The sequence below is a fragment of the Mus caroli genome, unplaced genomic scaffold, assembly GCF_978045245.1.
Source record: "Mus caroli unplaced genomic scaffold, Mus_caroli_1 scaffold_1, whole genome shotgun sequence".
Lineage (NCBI taxonomy): Eukaryota > Metazoa > Chordata > Mammalia > Rodentia > Muridae > Mus > Mus caroli.
This window is the reverse complement of record NW_028227256.1, coordinates 119,501,410-119,524,829: the sequence shown is the minus strand read 5'-3', so window position 1 is coordinate 119,524,829 and position 23,420 is coordinate 119,501,410.

Below are 23,420 nucleotides of genomic sequence, written 5' to 3'. Positions count from 1 at the left end.
TTGTTTCCACTTGGTTGATTTCACCCCTGAGTTTGATTATTTCCTGCAGTCTACTCCTCTTGGGTGAATGTTCTTACTTTTTTTCTAGGGCTTTTAGATGTGTTGTCAGGCTGCTAGTTTGTGCTCTCTCCAGTTTCTTTTTGGAGGCACTCAGAGCTATGAGTTTCCCTCTTAGAAATGCTTTCATTGCATCTCATAAGTTTGGTATGTTGTGGCTTAATTTTCATTAAACTCTAAAAATCTTTAATTGCTTTCTTTATTCCTTCCTTGACCAAAGTATCATTGAGAAGTGTGTTGTTCAGTTTCCATGCGAATGTTGGCTTTCCATTATTTATGTTGTTATTGAAGATCAGCCTTAGTCCATGGTGGTCTGATAGGATGCATGGGACAATTTCAATATTTTTGTATCTGTTGAGGCCTGTTTTTTGACCAATTATATGGTCAATTTTGGAGATGGACCCGTGAGGTGCTGAGAAGTAGTTATATCCTTTTGTTTTAGGATAAAATGTTCTGTAGATATCTGTTAAGTCCATTTGTCTCATAACTTCTGTTAGTTTCACTGTGTCCCTGTTTAGTTTCTGTTTCCACGATCTGTCCATTGATGAAAGTGGTGTGTTGAAGTCTCCCACTATTATTGTGTGAGATGCAATGTGTGCTTTGAGCTTTACTAAAGTGTCTTTAATGAATGTGGCTGCCCTTGCCTTTGGAGCATAGATATTCAGAATTGAGAGTTCCCCTTGGAGGATTTTACCTTTGATAAGTATGAAGTGTCCCTGCTTGTCTTTTGTGATAACTTTGGGTTGGAAGTCGATTTTATTCGATATTAGAATGGCTACTTCAACTTGTTTCTTCAGGCCATTTGCTTGGAAAATTGTTTTCCAGCCTTTCACACTGAGGTAGTATCTGTCTTTTTCCCTGAGATGGGTTTCCTGTAAGCAGCAGAATGTTGGGTCCTGTTTGTGTAGCCAGTCTGTCAGTCTATGTCTTTTTATTGGGGAATTGAGCCCATTGATATTAAGCGATATTAAGGAAAAGTAATTGTTGCTTCCTTTTATTTTTGTTGTTAGAGTTGGCATTCTGTTCTTGTGGCTGTCTTCTTTTTGGTTTGTTGAGGGATTACTTTCTTGCTTTTTCTACTGCATGATTTCCTTCCGTCCTTGTATTGTTTTTTTTTTTTCTGTTATTATCCTTTGAAGGGCTGGATTCGTGGAAAGATAATGTGTGAATCTGGTTTTGTCTTGGAATACTTCGGTTTCTCCATCTATTGTAATTGAGAGTTTGGCCGGTTATAGTAGCCTGGGCTGGCATTTGTGTTCTCTTAGTGTCGGTATAACATCTGTCCAGGCTCTTCTGGCTTTCATAGTCTCTGGTGAAAAGTCTGGTGTAATTCTGATAGGCCTGCCTTTATATGTTACTTGACCTTTCTCCCTTACTGCTTTTAATATTCTATCTTTATTTAGTACTGGCCCTTTAAGTTGAAAATCTTCATTCTCATCAACTTCTATTACCTGTAGGTTTGGTCTTCTCATTGTGTCCTGTATTTCCTGGATGTTTTGAGTTAGGATCCTTTTGCGTTTTGTATTTTCTTTGATTGTTGTGCTGATGTTCTCTATGGAATCTTCTGCACCTGAGATTCTCTCTTCCATCTCTTGTATTCTGTTGCTGATGCTTGCATCTATGTTTCCAGATTAATTTGGTTTCAATCTCCAGCGTTGCCTCACTTTGGGTTTTCTTTATTGTGTCTACTTCTCTTTTTAGGTCTAGTATAGTTTTGTTCATTTCCATCACCTGTTTGGATGTGTTTTCCTGTTTTTCTTTGAGGACTTCTACCTGTTTGTTTGTGTTTTCCTGTTTTTCTTTAAGGACTTGTAACTCTTTATCAGTGTTCTCCTGTATTTCTTTAAGTGAGTCATTAAAGTCCTTCTTGATGTCCTCTACCATCATCACGAGATATGCTTTTAAATCCGGGTCTAGCTTTTTGGTTGTGTTGGGGTGGCCAGGACTAGATGGGGTGTGAGTGCTGCGTTCTGATGATGGTGAGTGGTCTTGATTTCTGTTAGTAGGATTCTTCCGTTTGCCTTTTGCCATCTGGTAATCTCTGGGACTGTGCAGAATACACTTGTCGGGGTCCTGGAACCAAGATGTCTGCTGCAGATGCTCAGGCAAAGCGTTCCTGGGCAGGTCAGATCCCTAACCGCTGGCCGGAAAAGTGGCCAGCTGTCTGGGGCCCGAAAAGTGGGCTGTCTTAGAAGCTCTGTGGCTTCCCCCATCCCAGAAGCTTTTAGCTTCTGTATTCCGTACTCTCACCTGTGCAGAATACACTTGGCGGTCCAGGAACCAAGATGTCTGCTGCAGATGCTCAGGCAAAGCACCTTTCCCCTGTTCTTAATAAGGTAGTCAGTTTAATGACTAAGCCTTAAATTAAGTCCCAATTAGTATGATTATATTTACAAAAGACATAATAATTGATGTTAGAGCAGTGTATAATGTTTGGGGGCGGGATAATTTTTACAACCTGAACCTACCTACATATCTTTTATGTGAAATTGTTGAGATAATTAGTTCTATAAATGACTGACTGTTTGAATTAACTCCACTGTATTCTGTGAAATATCTGTGTACAGGTGAAAAAGTGAAGACACAAGCATGGAAAGACAAAGGAAATGTATCACACGGAAAGATGAGAATATGCTATCTTGAGCACAAGACTGCAAGACTCAATTAGATACTTCCCTGACCACAGCAGGAAAAGTCTGGCATTGAAGCATTGATTGACATTTGAAGCAAAAGAGGAGTAAAAATACTAGATGTGTCTACATACTCATCATGGGCTCAGACTGTGTATAACCTGTGAAAACATTTCTAGCTAAGTCATTCAATCCCAATAATATATTCTTACTTTTGATTAAGTCATCACATAGGAATACTATTTCTTTTTACCAAGAAAACAGAAATATAAAATTACTGTTTTAAAATTTATTATCATTACTACTTCTACTACTACAACTACTACTACTACTACTACTACTACTACTACTACTACTACTACTACTACTTATTTTTGCTTTTGAGATAAGGCTTCTCTGTGTTTCCCTGGCTGTCCAGGAACTCATTTTGTAGACCTGGATAGCCTTAAACTCATAGAGATCCACCTGCTTCTGCCTTCAAAATGCTGGAATTAAAACTGTTTACCACCATCATCCAGCTTAAAGTTATTTTTAATATTCTATTTTTACATATATTTATGTCTTTGTGTAGGATTGTGTGTATCACACATATATGAGTGAGTATATACACACTTGTGTATGTGCCAACAGAAGCCCAAAGAGGGCGTCAGATTCTTTGGAGACAGTTATAGGTGGTGTAAGCTGCCTAAAGATGGTGATAGGCACCAAACTATAGTCTGCAAAAACAGATGGTAGCTGCTGAGACATCTGCTCAATCCTCAAATTCATATTTTAAGGACATTGTTCCGCTTGTGAGAGGTGGCAGATCATAAGGAAGTCATCCACATTGGGAAGTTTTCACATGGCAGGGACGAAGGATTAAAGAAGTTTTGCAAACAGCTGTCCCTTCCTCCACTAATTCTTCACACCCTTCTCATGAGAAGATCACTTCTGCTAAGCAAGTGTTTCCCACAAATATTTGGGCTGAGAAATATGGGCTGGAACATTTCCAACTGTGAGACAAAATAAAGGCTTTTTTTTTTTTTCATGAACTATGGGTCATGAATTTTTTTGCTATGAGGATAGTAAACTTGTGAATAACAGCCATGTGATCTTTGCACATCAAATATTAGAATATATTTTGAATGAATTCCATTATAAACTGCTATATAGGAAGGAATGCTGCCCTACCTTAAGGGTTGAGCATTAAGGAAAGTGGGAGTCAGACATGAACATAATACTGAAGTACTAATCAGAAAACAAAAATTAAGAATAGCATAAGTAATTAAAAGTCCAAAAGATTTAAACACATATCTAGTGAAATCAATGAGTATATTCATGTTCGGTGTTCAATTTGAAGTATCCTGCACATGTTCATGAGTAGCAGAGCTTGGTCCCCAGCTGGTAATGCTGTTTGGGAAGATTGTAGAACCTTAAGATTATGGAGTCTTAAAGCAGAAAAGCTTCCAAGGAGTATGCTTTGAGGTTTTATAGCCTGTGCACACTTTCTGGTTTTGTTTTATTTTATTTTGTTTACTTTTGTTTTTTCTCTCTGCTTTTTCTTTTAATTTAATTTTATTTGTAATTATTTTTTTACACTTCATATTCCATTTCCCACCCCTCCCCTCCCATCCTCCAATTGCTCCACATCCCACACCTCCTCTCCACCACATCCAGTCTCTACATGGAGGTCAATGCCCTGCACCCCAACTGATCTCTAAACTCCCTGGGTCCTCCAGTCTCTTGAGGGTTAGGTGCATCATCTCTGAATAAACATAGACCTGGAAGTCCTCTATTGTGTGTGTGTGGGGGGGAGGGTGCTCATATCATCTGGTGTATGCTGTCTGTTTGGGGGTCCAATGTTGAAACATCTCCGGGGTTCAGATTAATTAAGACTGCTGATCCTTCTATAGAATCACCCTTCTCCTCAAATTCTTTCAGCCATTTCTAATTCAAAAACATGGGTCAGCTGCTTCTGTTCATTGGTTGGGTGCAAATATCTGCATCTGACTCTTTCAGCTGCTTGTTGGGTCTTTTGGAGGGCAGTCATGTTAGATCCCTTTTTGTGAGTGCTCCATAGCCTCAGGAATAGTGTCAATATTTGGGACCTCTCCTTGACCTGGGTCCAACTTTGGGCCTTTCACTGTACCTTTTCTCAGGCTCCTCTCCATTTCCATCCCTGTAATTCTTTCAGACAGAAACAATTATGGGTCAGAGGTATGACTGTGGGATGGCAACCCCATCCCTCAGTTGATGTCCTGTCTTCCTACTGAATGTCTGCTCTATAAGTTCCCTCTCCCTACTCTTGGCCATTTCATCAAATGTCCCTCCCTGTGAGTCCTGGGAGTCTCTCATCTTCCAGGTCTCTGGTGCACTCAGTGGGTTCCCCCCAAACTCCTATTTCCTGAGGTTGCCTGTTTGTATTCTTTCTGCAGGCCCTCAAGGCTTTAGTTATTTTCCCTCACCCAATACTAGATCAGGTTCCCCCCTGCCCATCCACTTTCCCTCCCAAGTCCCTTCCTCCCTCCCCACTTGTGATTGCTGTCTTCTCTCTCCCAAGTGGGACTGAGGCTTTCTGACATGGGCATTTCAGTTTGTTGAGCATTTTGAATTCTGTGGACTGTATCTTGTGTATTCTGTAATGTTTTGCTTTGTTTTATTGTTTGTTTGTTTGTTTTTTTCTTTTTTGGATAATATCCACTTATTAGTGAGTACATACCATGCATGTACTTTGGTGTGTGAGTTACTTCACTCAGGATGATATTTTCTGGTTCCATCCATTTGCCTGCAGAAGTCAGGATGTTCTCATACTTAATAGCTGAGTAGTATTTCATTCTGTAAATGAAACATATTTTCTATATCTATATGGATATTCATCTGTCGTGGGACATCTAGGTTGTTTCCAGCTTCTGGCTATCACATATAAGGCCACTAAGAACATAGTGGAATATGTGCCAATGTGGCATGGTGGGCCATCTTTTGGGTATATTCCCAAGAGGGGTATAGGGTCTTCAGGTAGATCTATTTCCAATTTTCTGAGAAACCTCCAGATTGATTTTCAGAGTTGTTGTACCAGTTTGCAATCCCACCAGCAATGGAGGAGTGTTACTCTTTCTCCCCATCCTCTCCAACATGTGTTGTCACCTGAGGTTTTGATCTTAGCCATTCTGTTTGGTGTAAGGTGGAATCTCAGGGTCATTTTGATTTGCATTTCTCTGATCACTAAGGACTTTGAACATTTCTTTAGGTGCTTCTCAGTCATTAGAGATTCCTCAGTTGTGAATTCTCTGTTTAGTTCTATACCCCATTTTTTTTATTGTGTTATTTGTTTTTTTGTTGATTAACTTCTTGAAAGTTCTTTATATATTTTGGATATTAGCCCTCTATCAGATGTGGGGTTAGTGAAGATTTTTTCCCCAATCTGTAGGTTGCCGATTTGTCTTAATGACTATGTCATCTCCCTTACAGAAGCTTTCCAGTTTTATGAGGTCCCATTTATCAATTCTTGATCTTAAACATGATTCATTGGAGTTCTGTTTAGGAAATTTCCCCCTGTGTCAATGAGTTCAAGGTCCTTTCCCACTTACTCTTCTATTAGATTCAGTATATCTGGTTTTATGTTGAGGTCCTTGATCCACTTGGACTGAGCTTTGTACATGATGACAAATATGGGTCTATTTCCATTTTTCTATGTACAGACAGCTAGTTAGAACAGCACCATTTAGTGATGATGCTTTCTTTTTTCCATTGTATATTTTTGGTGCCTTTGTCAAAAATCAAGTGACTATAGGTGTGTGGTTTTATTTCTGGGTCTTTGATTCTTTTCTTTTTCTTTATTAGATATTTTCTTCATTTACATTTCAAATGCTACCCCAAAAGTCCCCTATACCCTCCCCCCCTGCCCTGCTCCTCAACCCACCAACTCCTGCTTCCTGGCCCTGGCATTCCCCGGTACTGGGGCATATGATCTTCATTAAGACCAAGGGCCTCTCATCCCATTGATGGCCAACTAGGTCTTTGATTCTATTCCATTGATCAACATGTTTGTCTCTGTAACAATACCATGCAGTTTTTATCACTCTTGCTCTGTATTAAAGCTTGAGGTCAGGGATGGTAATTCCCCCAGCTGTTCTCTTATTGTTAAAAATTGTTTTTGTTATTCTGTTTTTTTTTTTCCTTTCCAGATGAATTTGAGAATTGCACTTTCCATGTCTTTGAAGAATTGTGTTGTGATTTTGATAGGGATTGCATTGAATCTATAAATTGCCTTTAGTAGGATGGCCATTTTTACTATGCTAATTCTTCTAATCCATGAGCATGGGAGATCTCTCCATTTTCTGAGATCATTAATTTTTTTCTTGAGAGACTTGAAGTTATTGTCATAAAGGTCTTTCATTTCTTTGGTTAGAGTTACCCCAAGATATTTTATGCTATTTGTGGTTATTGTGAAGGGACTTATTTCCGTAATTTCTTTCTCAGCCTGTTTATCCTTTGTATAAAAGAAGGCTATTGATTTATTTGAGTTAATTTTATATCCAGCCACTTTGCTAAAGTTGCTTATCAGCTAGAGAAGTTCTCTGCTGGAATTTTTGGGGTTGCTTATGTATATTATCATATCATCTACAAATAGTGATACCTTTATCTCTTCTTTTCCAACTTGTATCTCTTTTATCTCTTTTTGTTGTCTTATTGTTCTAGCTAAAACTTTGAGTATTATATTTAATAGATATGGGGAGAGTGGGCATCTTTGTCCCTGATTTCAGTGGGATTGCTTCAGGTATTTCTCCACTTAATTTGATATTGGCTGTCGGTTTGCAATAAATTGCTTTAATTATGTTAGGTATGGGCCTTGAATTCCTTATCTCTAATACTTTTAACATAAAGGGGTATTGTATTTTGTCAAATGCTTTTTCAACATCAAAGGAGCTAATCATGTGATTTTTTTTTCATTTGAGTTTGCTTATATAGTGGATTATGTTAATGTATTTTCATATACTAAACCAAACTTGTATTCCTGGGATGAAGGCTACTTGATTGTGGTGAACGATGGTTTGATATGTTCTTTGATTCTGTTTGAAAGAATTTTATTGAGTATTCTTGCATTGGTGAGATTGGTGTGAAGTTCTCTTCTTTGGTTGGGTCCTTGTGTGGTTTAGGTACCAGAGTAATTGTGGCTTCATAGAATGAAGTAGGTAGTATTTCTTCTGTTTCTATTTTATGGAATAGTTTGAGGGAAATATGTATCAGATCTTCTTTGAAGGTCTGGTAGAATTCTGTACTAAATCCATCTGGTCCTGTTTTTTTGTTTGTTTTGTTCTTTTTGTTGTTTTTTTTTTGTTTGTTTGTTTGTTTGTTTGTTTTAGTTCGGACATTTTTAATGACTTCTCTTATTTCCTTGTGTGATATGGGCCTGTTTAGATAGTTTACCTGCTCTTGATTTAACTTTGGTGTGTGGCATCAGTTTAGAAATCCATTCATTTCATCTAGATTTTTCCAGTTTTGTTGAGGCTTTTATAGCTAATTTTTGAATTTCCTCTGTTTCTGTTGTTATGTCTCCCTTTTTGTAATGCCTCTTTGCCCTTTAGTTAGTTTGGCTAGGGGTTTATCTATCTTGTTGATTCTTTCAATGAACCAGCTTTTGATTCTTTGTATTGTTTTCTTTGTTTCTCTTGGGTTAATTTCGGCTCTGAGTTTGACTATTTCCTGCCTTCTATTCCTTTTAGGTGAATTTGATTCTTTTTGTTCTAGGGCTCTCAGGTATTCTGTTAAGTTGTTAGTGTGAGATATCTCCAGTTTCTTTACCAGGGCACTTAGAGCTATGAGCTTTCCTCTTAGCACTTCTTTCATTGTGTCTCATAGGTTTGGGTATGATGTGTCAATATTTTCATTAAATTTCATGAAGTCTTTAATTTCTTTCTTTATTTCTTCCTTGACCAAGTTATCACTGAGTAAAGAGTTGTTCAGTTTTCATGTATATGTGGGATTTTTCTAGTTTTTGCTGCTATTGAAGACCAGCCTTAGGCCATGGTGGTCTGATGGGATGCATGGTATTATTTCAATCTTCTAGTATCGGTTGAGGGTTGTTTTGTGACCAATTATATGGTCAATTTTGGAGAAGGTACCATGAGGTACTGAGAAGAAAGTGTATTCCTTTCTTTTAGGGTGAAATATTTTATAGATATCTGTTAAATTCCTTTAGCTCATAACCTCTCTTAGATTCACTGTGTCTCTAGTTTCTGTTTCAATGACCTGTCCTATGGTGAGAGTGGGGTGTTGAAATCTTCCAATATTATTGTGTGGGGTTCAATGTGTGTTTTGAGGTTTAGTAAAGTTTCTTTTATGAATTTGGGTGCTCTTCTATTCGGAGCATAGATGTACAGAATTGAGAGTTTCTCTTGGTAGATTTTCCCCTTCATAAATATGAAGTGTCCTTCTTCATCATGCTTGATATTTTTTTGGTTGAAAGTCTATTTTAGTGGATATTAGGATGGTGACTCCTGCTTGTTTCCTTGAACCATTTTCTTGGAAGAATTTTTCCATCCTTGTACTCTGAGATAGTGACTGTCTTTGTTGTTGAGGTGTGTTTCTTGTATGCTGTAAAATGCTTGATCTTGTTTGTGTATCCAGTCTGTTAGCTTATGTTCTTTTATAGGTGAGTTGAGTCCATTAATATTGAGAGAAATTAAAGAGAGATGACTGTTGGTTCCTGACATGTTATGTTCTTGTGGCTCTCTATTTTTGACTTTGTTGTGAGATGCTTAGTATCTCATTCTTTCTTTGGTGCAGTTATATTCCTTGTGTTGGATTTTTCCTTCCAGAATACTCTGTAAGGCTGGGTTGGTAATACACTTTGAATTTGGTTTTATCCTGGAATATTTTGTTTTTTTTTTTTTTTCCATCTATGTTGATTGAGAGTACTGCTGGGTATAATAGTCTAGGCTGGCATTTGTGTTATCTTAGAGTCTGCATGATCTCTGACCAGGCTCTTCTGGCTTTCATATTCTCTGTTGAGAAGTCTGGTGTAATTCTGATAGGTCTACCTTTATATGTTACTTGGCCCTTTTCCCTTTTAGCATTTAATATCCTTTCTTTGCTCTGTGTATTTAGTGTTATGATAATTATGTGATGAGAAGGTTTTCTTTTCTGGTCATATTTATTTGGTGTTCTATGTGCTTCTTGTACCTTTAAGTCCATATCTTTCTTTAGGATAGAAGAAAACTTTCCATAGGAAGTTTTCTTCTGTGATTTTTGTTGAAGACATTTTCTGGTCCTTTGAGCTGGAAATCTTTGTTCTCCTCTATTCTGATTATTCTTAGATTTGGTCTTTTTATTGTGTCCCGAATTTCCCAGATGATTTGGATTAGGAGGTTTTTTTCATGTTTGGAATTTTCTTTAACAGTTGTATCAATCTCTTCTACCATATCTTCTACATCTGGGATTCTCTCTTCTATCCCGTGTATTCTACTGGTAATACTTACATCTGCATATGTAATTCCTGACTTCTTTCCTAGGTTTTCCATTTCCGGGTTTGCCTCCATTTGCATTTTCTTTATTGTTTCTCCTTCCACTTTTATGTCTTGGATCACTTTATTCAAATTCTCTACCTGTTTGCCTGTGTTTTTCTGTATTTCTTTCAATGAGTTATTGATATCCTCTTAAAGAACTCTATTACCTTATTGAGATAGGATTTTAGGGTAGATTCCTGATTTTCAGGTGTGTTGGTATATTCAGTGCTTGTTGTGGTGGGAGAACTAGGTTCTGATGATGCCCACGTATTTTGGCTTCTCTTGCTTATGGTCTTGCACTTGCCTTTTGCCATCTGGATATCCCTGGTGCTTGTTGATCTGAGTGACTATATGGTGTCTGCCTCTTTAGTCCCTGGGTTGCTTCAGATCTCCTGTTAGGCTTGTGGCCCTGGCTGTATTAGACCACCTGTGGGACCTTCCAACTGGTGGCTCTTCATAGGGGCAGAGAAGCTGCTGATGTGTTGTGCTGGCTGCAGTTGGTCTCTTAGGAGGTCTTCAGACTGTTGAGTCTTCTGTGGAGCAGTCAAGCTGTTGTCCAACTGCACTGAGTGCAGCCAATCCTCAACTGCTCTGAGCACAGAGGGTCCTCAACTTCTCTCTGCTCTGGGTGCAGTGTATCTAACTGCTTTGAGAGCAGCTGTTCCTCTGGAATGTATCAGGATATGGAGTTTTCATGGAAGCAGACCAACTAGGAGTCAACTGCTCTGAGTGCAGTGGGTCCTCCAGGATGGGTTGGGATATGGAGTCTTCACCGGAGCAGACCAACTATAGTCTGCTCCAGCAGCAAGGACCAGGCAGAAGGGGTGGTAGGGTTGGAGGGAAGGGGATTGGTATTCGAGAGGGCAGGGTTTTGGTGGGTGATGGGTCCTGAGTCCACCAGGTTCCCAGCAGCAGTTCCAGGACTCAGGGTGGAGGTGGGGGTTCTTACCAACTTCTCTGAGTGCATTGGGTCCTCTAAGATGGATTGGGATATGGAGTTTTCAGGAGAGCAAACCAACTATCTTCTCTTTGCTTCTTGTGTGGAAATAAAATGTGACAAGTCAGTTGCATGCTCCTGTGTGTTTATGACATGAGCAGAAAATAACTACATAAAGTATTTGGATATAAAGTAAATGTAAAATGTTTTTAAAACTTGAGACAAAATTAGCTGCATACCTTTATTTATATATAAAATAACATTTCACTGTGCTTCCAGGATACTAGCTTTCACTATATCAATAGAACTACAAATTGAAGTAGATCATCATTCAGAAAATAAATATGTATATTTTTCAGAAATCTATATCCAAACTATCCAGGAGTCCATATGGTATCTGGCAAGAGGATTTGTAAAAGTTTTAGTTGAGAATTTGCTGAGCTTTCAGTTGTGTGAAAACATAAAGCTGGTTTGAGCCTGGGAGGGGGGGCAAGTGTATTCACAACAGATGGCCTCCCTCTTTTGGCAAATAAAGTCAAAGAGCAAGATTAAAATGAGGTAGTTAATATGTTTTACAGATTCAAAAACCTTTGTAATCCTTAAAAGGCCAGTTAAGTCCATTTCAATAACATATAGATAAAAGGTGTTAATCCACAGCTGCAAAATACCTTCATTTTTATATTTGGGTTTTGGAAATATTTTTAGAATATTTTAGAGATAAACATCCAAAATGGAAAGGCAAAACTAGCTAAATGAAACTGAAAAAAATAACTATAATGGTTGAAAATTTTGATCTTTTATCATTTATAGTTTTTATAGAGGAAATTCAATCTTTTAAAAATGTTTTTTGAATACTTACTTAGTGTTTAATGTTTATAGTGGTCTTGTCTACATGTATATATCTGTGCATCATGTGTTTGTGTGAAGCCTAAAAAGCTCTGAAATGGGAGTCAGATTCATCTGGAACTGGAGATACAGACGGGAGCCACTGTGTTAGTGATAGGATAAAATCCTGGTGCTCAGTAGGAACAGCCAATGCCCTTAGCCACTGAGCCAACTCCCCAGTCTGAAAAAATCCAATTTTAAGGGGAGTAACAAACAAATATACCTTATCAGTTAAAAAAAAAACATTACTTTTTAAAGATAACATAATATTTAGAAAGAGGGCTCAAGAAATTAGTTCCAGGGACTGACCTTAAAGAGATCCTGAATTTTATTTTGAGAACTCACATGGAGGCAAGACTTAATTTAATGGGGATACAACGCCCCATTCTGGCCTTCCAAGGCACTGCACTCAAATGTGTAGTAAACCTTAAACAGATACACAGATGAGTATTACTTAAAATGAAATTAAATAAAATATCTTAATGAGATTTAGATGGTGACAATATATCCATAAATATGTATATATTTTGTGTATGTCATTTATACATAGATAGAATCATACTTATATAAATGCTTGTCTCAAAACTTTGGCTTATTTTGATAAACCCACCATAAATTTATTCTTTCATGATTGTGCATATTAACCATCATACTTGTATTACAACAGAGCCCTAAGGAGTTGCATATTCATGTCTGAAACTATATCTATTGAGAAATTACTTTTGTTTTCCCTTCCAACATTGCCAATCACCATTCTATTTTCAGTATCTCTTTTAAACATGATAGACTCCAACAGGAAAGCTCATGTTGTGATTATCTTATTTTCCCTACGATATTTCTCATGTTGTATCATAAAATTGAGTATTTTCCCTTTTTAAGGGTAAGTAATATTGAATGAGTGATATTTTCTCTCTGGTAACCTGCATATTTGTGTTCAACACTTTGTCTAATCTCAGTGAAGTTATAATAAACAGAAAAGAGCTCATTTCTACTATAGACTTGCTTTTAAAAACCTTTGAATTTATGCCCAATGGAACATAGGGTATTTCTCTTTCTTTTTCTTGTGGAACCTCCATGCTTCTTTCCACAGTAGCTATGTCATTTCACAATTATTTCAATGGTGCAAGAGAGTCTAGGAACATGGTATGACATCACATAGTGATGACGATTTTGAAGTGCTATATTGATTCGTGATGGATTATAGTTTCTCATAGGCCTGCAGACAAGTAAAATATATCCATGTTTATATTGTTTTTCTTATTGAACCATAGATACTCTTTATATGTTGTGGTTATCCAACCTTTTATATTACTTAACTAATGTAGTTTTATATCTCATTACTTGCCAATAGATAGATATAGATAGATAGATAGATAGATAGATAGATGATAGATAGATAGATAGATAGATAGATAGATAGATAGATAGATAGGTAGATAGATAGATTTACCATATGATTTTAATTTGCATGCTTCACTTAAAGAAGCTATAGATGCCAGTGGCCATGGATAAACTGGGTTTACCTGAAAGGGGGGGGGGGCTGAAAATGAAAAGGATGGAAATGAAAAGGTGTTGGTGGAGAATGATGAAGACAAGACAAAGTTCTGATCAAGGCTTCAAGTTTAATATTCAGCACTGAGTTAATATAGGTAAAGCCCACAGACCCATTCTTTGTTTCAGCTGGATTATGTTGCAAAGCAAGGTCAGTGGACAGTCTATTCTTCTAAATTCCTGTAGGAAGTTGCAAGTACAACCAAGGTGGATGACTCGACCTAGGTCCTTAAGGTACAATGTGGCAAATGCTCAAGGTCTATTCAGCTTGCTCAAGCCTGGGAAAAAACCTCTTCAAGGCTGGGAAGGGCACAGGAGTGGGTGTGAGTTGGGGTAGTACTAAGGATGTTTGCCAGAGCCAGATGGCAACCTGCTACTTTAAAAACCTTTTTAACATTAATTTTAAGAATAGTTTAATTGGATTTACTATTGGCCTTTATGTGCTATACAACTCTTTGTGTTGTTAGGCTTCTTCCAGTGAGCTCAAACTAATACAAATACTCCCACTGGTCTTAGTTGCCTACTAGAAATACATTGATGTTGAGACCGTATTACTGAAGACATCAAGCACACTGGCCACAGGAATTATAGTCATCAAGTTGGTACTATACACCCTTGAATAGTTTCATTTTATATTTTGAATCAGGAAGTGAAACTACTTTACCATTCGTCATTTTCACAGTGTGGGTCCCTTAATATATTGCATATATTTTAGAATTTGAAAAAATCTGTTTTGATTTATTAATTTGTTTTCTTAGTGAGTAGGTGGTATGTGTGTGAGTAAGTTAATTAGTTTAATTAGTTAAGAAAGGAAACATGTAGAATAGGCTGGCCTCAAACTTATTACATAGTTGAGGATGATCTTGAATTTCAAATCCTTCTGCATCTGACTCCCTGGTACTGGGATCACATTTGCCACCATGACTTGTTTATGTTGTGCTGAAGATGAAACACAGCCCTTCTTACATGCTAGCCTACTAATTAAAAAACATACTTAGCCTAGTTTTTGAATTTCATTTTTTGAAAAAAGAAACCCACTTCTTATTGGATTGATCTGCAGCTGCCATCTTCTTCAGTAGGATAGACATCCTCATACCATTATTTGCCATGGTCTGCAATCATGGGATAAGTTTTTATATTCTACAACAATAGTTTCAAGTGATGTATTTGGGAGGAGGATGTGGCTTCTCCAGCTCTGACTTTGAACTCTATTGTATCTTTGCAGTAAATTTGTGTGTGTGTGTGCGCACGCGCATGTGTATGTGTGTGTGTGTGTTGTATGAGTTTGCCCATGACAAAGCATATATATAGAAGTCAAAAGAGAGTTAAGCTGTTTTTCTGTACTCCTATTAGATTTTTTCCTTTCTTTTATTATATTCTCCAGCTTCAGAGTCTGTTTCTTTTCAATTGTACTTCACTTCATTTTATGAAAATTATCATACTTTTTGTGACTTATCTTTTGGTTTGTCTAGATGACTTTCTTTTCCAATATATTACTGAAAATATAATTTTAAAAAATGTTCTAAATAATTACTTGATTTGCAGTTTTCAGGTTGGTTTTAGAGTAATATCTTCTTTATGTGGCCCAATTTTTCTTGCTTCTCCAAATGCCTTGTAATGACTTGGTGGGATTCATGTATTAGAAGAAAAACAGCCACCATGTAGTGTAGGTATTTGGAGCTATCTTTCTGTTCAGGAAGTCCTTCAGCAATTAGCACAGAAAGAAATTTCCAAGCTCAGTAAATTCTTTTAGATGTAGTGTAACTTTTCTTGGTATGCAGATGTAATTGTTAAATTAATGGAGGGTGAAGATTTTCTTTTCAGAAACTGATCATATATTCATTGTTCTGTGACCTATACATGATTTAACAGCTCTATAATACCCTTGCTTTCATTTTCTATGGTCAGCCATAGACATAAAAATAAAATATTGTGAGAAGGAGAAACAGACTGCTTTCTGTAAACTCTATTACAGTACATTTTATTATCACATACTGTCAATTACCCACTTCCCTAATTTCAAAAATAATTCTCTATTATAGGATTACATGTATTCAGGGGAAATGATCATGTATAGAGTTCAGAACTAATTGCAATTTTAAATATGCACTGAGGAGTCAGAATCAAATCACCTTGGATCTCTGAAGGGATTGCAAATTCTTGGGTGCCACAGCAGTAAGTCTTTTTGTTCTCTTTAATTCTCAGTGACCCAAAACATGGAAGTTTATTTTCAATAGAACTAGAGTGTGGTAGGAATGGAGGAGGAGGAAAGAAGGAAGGAAAGGGAAGGGAAAGAAGAAGAAAGAACAACAGGAGATGGAGGAAATGAAAATAAGTGAGAGGAAGGAAATAAATACAAAGAGAAGATAAAGTGGAGATAGATGGTGCTCCATTCTCCCTCCAGAGTGAATCACCATGGAACAGGTTCTCTGGGTCCCTCTGAGAGGTGCCAACCATTCTCCATAGTACTGAAACAGCTTCTTGGTTTCTTTTCCTTTGGCTGTCTTCTTCTTCTTCTTCTTCTTCTTCTTCTTCTTCTTCTTCTTCTTCTTCTTCTTCTTCTTCTTCTTCTTCTTCTTCTTCTTCTTCTTCTTCTTCCTCCCTCTCCTCCTCCTCCTTCTTCTTAAGTATATAAAGGCAGGTCTTTCTTAGGTTCCCACTCTATGCCAGGACTATCAATTCTCTGAACTAGTCAAGGAAGAAAACAGCCCCGGTCAGTGCTCAAAAACCAGAAGATAGTGTTGTTCTCTATCCCATCCCTGTGAGAAGCTCTGTGCCAAATGCCTTCTATTTAAGTCATTCAGGTCAAAATGAAGCTTAAGGATAAGCATTCTCAATATCAAGCTGGCTGTTTGCATCCTTCCCTCATTTGAGCACTGGCATTTCACAATTCTCTAGGACTATTGAGCCAAATTATTCTAAGGGCATCTCACATAGGAATTAGGGGAGGGATATATCCATTCTGATTTCTTTCTGACTTCCATATATTCTCCATTAGCAATGTTTAAATTAATAAAGCAAAATTATATACTTTAGTGCTACATTTCCTACCTACCATTTGGAAAAATGAGTATGCATTTATTTACAAAGCAAAAATTAATTCCTAAGCTACAGCAACATGGATCAGCATATGAAAGCTCTTGATCCAAAGCCTGACAACCCACACAGTCTTCACATGGTGCCAAACCCTGACAACCCACATAGGCCTCATATGATTAAAGAAGAGAAATGAGTGCTTCAAGTTGGCCTTGACCTTTACATGCATGCTGTAGTAGGCACACTCACACGTGTATGTGCATGTGTACATGCAGGCAAAACAAAATAATAAATAGATGTATATAAACAATATTTTAAAATTAGGTATCTTCCACTGTGAACACCCCATTATATAAACAAGGCCATCATTGGGACTCTGGTTTGGCAGAAGAAAGGAGTTGCAGTGGCATTTCTTGTCCCCTGTTGTCTCTGTTTGCTATTAACAACCACTCAGCACACAGGAGGGCTGCCCCTGCCATACTTACAGACTGCTGGTAAGTCATGCCTCTGGAGACCTCCTGTGAGAAGGCTCCTAAACTAATCTTGCTGCAAAAGACCCCCTGAGATCCTGGAGGTACAGAAATAGCTATTTTCCCTGCTTCAATCTCCATTGTCCAGTCCTTGTCCCCAAACTTCCCTAATGGCTTCAATGTCCAATACCAGCCATGAGAATAGGGAGAGTGGCTGGGCCCTGTCCTACAGGAAGAAAAAAATCAACTAGTCTCTGATCTTGCCCCACAGAATCACTCCAATCAAAGATCACCATAGAAATATCTCTCCCCTCTTACAAGAAGACCTATATAAAACCTTTGTTCTGCATAATTCTCGCCTGAACAGATGCAGCCAATTCCTGATTTTTTTTCTTGTTCAATAAATTGCTTGCATGATATTTGTTGTATTGTGTGATATGCTATTATGGCGTTCCTTGGCTTCTGACTATCCAAGCTCTAGCATGTACAGTCCTGCACATAGATTTGTACACTTAGAAAAGGACACTGCAAGAATAGCCCAAAGTCACACACTTTGCTTTTAACATTTAACAACTACAAAAAGATCTGTGAGTTTCTCAGAAGCTCCTTTCAAAAGAGAAGATTTGGAAATATATATTAAACACCAAAATTGATTTTATCTTTGTGCCTTTGGCCATTTACTTGAAGTTTTTAGCTTCATGTGTATTTTGGTTAAACTGTACCACAGTCATATCTGGATTCAAAGATGCCTTTGAAAGGATTAGTTCTTTTCTTAATAAACATTTAGTATCAAGAAATATGACTCCTTTTATAATTAATACCACAATCTCTCTTATCACAGGAAAAAAATGCACTAATAAAAATAGTTGAGAGAGCAGCAGGGAGGACTCAGTGGGTAAAGAGCTCAAACAAGAGCAATTGAACCTGAGTATGGGCTCCAGAACAAAGGCATCTCTAATCTGAGAACTCAGGAAACAGCACACATTTCCAGAATATACCGGTTAGCTATGCTAGCCTGCTTAACAATTTCTAGTTTCATATAGAAAGCTTGCCTTGATAAATAAGATAGACAGCAATTAAAGCATATGCCACAGTCACTTTTGAGCCTTCACACATAGGCACATATATATACTGTTCAAAAGCACATGCCCTGTCAGAGAAAAATCCATACAGTAATGCATGAATATCTCAGGAGTGGCCATGAAACATTAAACAATGCAGAGAAAGAATTATTTATTTTATGGGAATGGCCTATGTTTGAATCCTGCCTGCTTACTTTTCTCATTGTAAGAAGTAATGAGTTACTTCAACTTGTTTTAGATGTTCTTCACTCCAAGTTACTATGAATACGAGCATAGAATGAGAAGGTTCTTGTAAGTTATTGGGCATAATCCCCCACATCCATGATAAATTGAGCCATTAAAACAACACAGTCAAATGTCTAGGAACTCATTTTCCAAAACTAAATTAATTCCTCTTTTTGGAGTCTAAAAGTGTTGGACAGAGAATAAGAATGAGGCTACTCTACAGTTTATAAAACAGAGCTCTAAATTAACAGATAAATCTCCAAATCTTTTCTGAATACTGTTTAGTGTGTATTAGTGATATTTTGGTTGCTATGATAGATTCCAATGACCAAAAGCAACTTTACAGGAGACATGGAGTTTGTCTTGGCTCACAGTTACAGAGAGATAGAATTCATCATGGCAGGGAAGATGTGCAACAGTCAGTGAGTGCATGGCACCTGAGCAGGAAGCTGGTCACACACAGGAAGCAGAGAAAGAACAAGGATAGAGATGAATCTACCACACCCCAAAGCCCACCCCTAGTGTTTTACTTCTTTTAAAGAACATCCTGAAACAGCACCATTATCAATGGAATTCAAATATGTGAAACTGTAGGGGCCATAAATCATTCAGAACTTCATAGAAGATATCCTTATGCTTTCTACTTTCTATTTGTAATTTATGGTGACATAAGTCAGAAAAATACTGTCTGAACCTATTACATATGTCGTTTAAGTCTCTAACTTTTATGAATTATGTTGCCTTATTTATAATGTAGTTCCTTATAGCGAGTGTTTCTATCTATGCAGGTAGGGGCTTGGACAAAAATTTTCTAAATGTTTGTAAATTCACCCTAATTTCCCTGTCTATTGTTCTTTTCTCTAAAATGGAACACTAACAAAGGTGTCATATCACGATGAGAACTTCTGCTGTTTATAAGCCTGACAAGCAGTTTCAGCATTGTCCCAGCATGGATACCAATATATTGGATTATACTGAGGAAGCTTTCCTTTATCACAGACTAATAACAGGACAGGTTGGATGGAAACTTATAATAAAATCTTTACATTCATTGAAACCAGAATGGTGTATAAGAACTATGAACGTTGGTTCCAGACTCCACCGAACTTAGGAACTTAGTCTGCACAGGTGAGAGTGTGCACCACAGAAGCAGACAGCTTCTGGGACAGGCGGGAGCCACAGAGCCGCTGAGGCAGCACCCTTTTGGGGCCACAGACATCCAGCACCTTCCCAGCACGAGGACAGTGCTCCGCCCTGCACGGGAGCACTCTGCCTTAGGAGCAGGGAGCGCCATCTTAGATCCAGGACTCCTCCGAACTTAGGAACTTAGTCTGCACAGGTGAAAGTGTGCACCACAGAAGGTGACAGCTTCTGTGACCTGCCAAAGCAACACAGCATCTGGGAAAGTTCCTGTTTTGGGCCTTCTTCTTCGGCCAGGAGGAGGTCCAAACACCAGATATCTGTGCACCTTCCCTGTAAGAGGAGAGCTTGTCAGCAGAGAGTGCTCTAACAACTGAAACTCAGAGGAGAGAGCCTGTCTCCCAGGTCTGCTGATAGACGGTAATCAGAATCACCAGAAGAACAATCTCTAAACAGAGACAACTATAACAACTCCAGAGATTACCAGATGGCGAAAGGTAAACGAAAGAATCTTACTAACAGAAACCAAGACCACTCACCATCATCAGAACCCAGCACTCCCACTTCGCCCAGTCCAGGGCACCCCAACACACCCAAAAAGCTAGACCTGGATTTAAAAGCATATCTCATGATGATGGTAGAGGACATCAAGAGGACTTTAATAACTCACTTAAAGAATTACAAGAGAACATTGCTAAAGAGTTATAAGTCCTTAAAGAAAAACAAGATAAAACAATCAAACAGGGAGAAGTCCTTAAAGAAAACAGGAAAAGACAACGAAACAGGTAGAAGTCCTTAAAGAAAAACAGGAAAACACATCCAAACAGGTGATAAAAATGAACAAAACCATACTTGACCTAAAAAGGGAAGTAGACACAATAAAGAAATCCCAAAGTGAGGCAACTCTGGAGATAGAAAACCTAGGAAAGAAATCTGGAACCATAGATGCAAGCATCAGCTACAGAATACCAGAGATGGAAGAGAGAATCTCAGGTGCAGAAGATTCCATAGAGAACATCGGCACAACAATCAAAGAAAATGGAAAATGCAAAAGATACTAACTCAAAACATCCAGGAAAAACAGGACACAATGAGAAGACCAAACCTACAGATAATAGGAGTGGATGAGATTGAAGATTTTCAACTCAAAGGACCAGCAAACATCTTCAACAAAATTATAGAAGAAAACTTCCCAAATCTAAAGAAAGAGATGCCCATGAACATACAAGAAACCTACAGAACTCCAAATAGACAGGACCAGAAAAGAAATACCACCCGACACATAATAATCAGAACAACAAATGCTCTAAATAAAGATAGAATACTAAAAGCAGTAAGAGAAAAAGGCCATATAACATATAAAGGCAAGCCTATCAGAATTACACCAGATTTTTCACCAGAGACTATGAAAGCCAGAAGATCCTGGACAGATGTTATACAGACACTAAAAGAACACAAATTCCAGCCCAGGCTACTATACCCAGCCAAACTCTCAATTAACATAGATGGAGAAACCAAAGTATTCCACGACAAAACCAAATTCACACATTATCTTTCCACAAATCCAGCCCTTCAAAGGATAATAACAACAACAACAACAACAAAAAACCAATACAAGGACAGGAACCACGCCCTAGAAAAAACAAGAAGGTAATCCCTCAACAAACCTAAAAGAAGACAGCCACAAGAACAGAATGCCAACTTTAACAACAAAAATAACAGGAAACAACAATTACTTTTCCTTAATATCTCTTAATATCAATGGACTCAACTCCCCAATAAAAAGACATAGACTAACAAACTGGCTACACAAAAAAGACCCAGCATTTTGCTGCTTGCAGGAAACTCATCTCAGAGAAAAAGATAGAGACTACCTCAGAGTGAAGGGCTGGAAGACGGTTTTCCAAGCAAATGGTATGAAGAAACAGGCTAGAGTGGCCATTCTAATATCTGATAAGATTGACTTCCAACCCAAAGTCATCAAAAAAGACAGGGAGGGGCAGTTCATACTCATCAAAGATAAAATTCTCCAAGAGGAACTATCAATTCTGAATATCTATGCTCCAAATACAAAGGCAGCCACATTCATTAAAGAAACTTTAGTAAAGCTCAAAGCACACATTGCACCTCACACAATAATAGTGGGAGACTTCAACACACCACTTTCACCAATGGACAGATCATGGAAACAGAAACTAAACAGGGACACAGTGAAACTAACAGAAGTTATGAATCAAATGGATCTGACAGCTATCTACAGAACATTCTATCCTAAAACAAAAGGATATACCGTCTTCTCAGCACCTCATGGTACCTTCTCCAAAACTGACCACATAATTTGTCACAAAACAGGCCTCAACAGATACAAAAATATTGAAATTGTCCCATGCATCCTATCAGATCACCATGGACTAAGGCTGATCTTCAATAACAAAATAAATAATAGAAAGCCAACATTCATGTGGAAACTGAACAACACTCTTCTGAATGATACCTTGGTCAAGGAAGGAATAAAGAAAGAAATTAAGGACTTTTTAGAGTTCAATGAAAATGAAGCCACAACATACCCAAACTTATGGGACACAATGAAAGCATTTCTAGGAGGAAAACTCACTCATAGCTCTGATTGCCTCCAAAAAGAAACTAGAGAGAGCACACATTAGCAGCTTGACAACACACCTAAAAGCACTAGAACAAAAGGAAGCAAGTTCACTCAAGAGGAGTTAATGGCAAGAAATAATCAAACTCAGGGGCAAAATCAACCAAGTGGAAACAAGAAGAACTATTCATAGAATCAACCAATCAAGGAGCTGGTTCTTTGAGAAAATCAACAAGATATATAAACCCTTAGCCAGACTTACTAGAGGTGCACAGGGAAAGCATTCTAATTAACCAAATCAGAAATGAAAAAGGAGATATAACAACAGATCCTGAAGACATCCAAAACACCATCAGATCCTTCTACAAAAGGCTATACTCAACAAAACTGGGGAACCTGGATGAAATGGACAAGTTTCTAGACAGATACCAGGTACCAAAGTTAAATCAAGATCAGGTTAATGTTCTAAACAGTCCTATACCCCCTAAAGAAATAGAAGCAGTCATTAATAGTCTCCCAACCAAAAAAAGCCCAGGACCAGATGGGTTTAGTGCAGAGTTCTATCAGACCTTCAAAGAAGATCTAATTCCAGTTCTTCACAAACTATTCCACAAAATAGAAACAGAAGGTACTCTACCCAACTCATTCTATGAAGCCACAATTACTCTGATACCTAAACCACAAAAAGATCCAACAAAGATAGAAAACTTCAGACCAATATCCCTTATGAATATTGATGCAAAAATCCTCAATAAATTTCTTGCTAACCGAATCCAAGAGCACATCAAAACAATCATCCATCCTGACCAAGTAGGTTTCATCCCAGGGATGCAGGGATGGTTCAATATATGGAAATCCATCAACGTAATCCAGTATATAAACAAACTCAAAGACAAAAACCACATGATCATATCGTTAGATGTGGAAAAAGCATTTGACAAGAACCAATCCCATTCATGATAAAAGTCTTGGAAAGATCAGGAATTCAAGGCCCATACCTAAACATGATAAAAACAATCAACAGCAAACCAGTAGCCAACATCAAAGTAAATGGTGAGAAGCTTGAAGCAATCCCTCTAAAATCAGGGATGAGACAAGGCTATCCACTTTCTCCATACCTATTCAACATAGTACTTGAAGTCCTAGCCAGAGCAATTCGACAACAAAAGGAGATCAAAGGGATACAAATAGGAAAAGATGAAGTCAAAATATCACTTTTTGCAGATGATATGATAGTATATATAAGTGACCCTAAAAATTCCACCAGAGAACTCCTAAGCCTGATAAACAGATTCAGTGAAGTAGCTGGATATAAAATTAACTC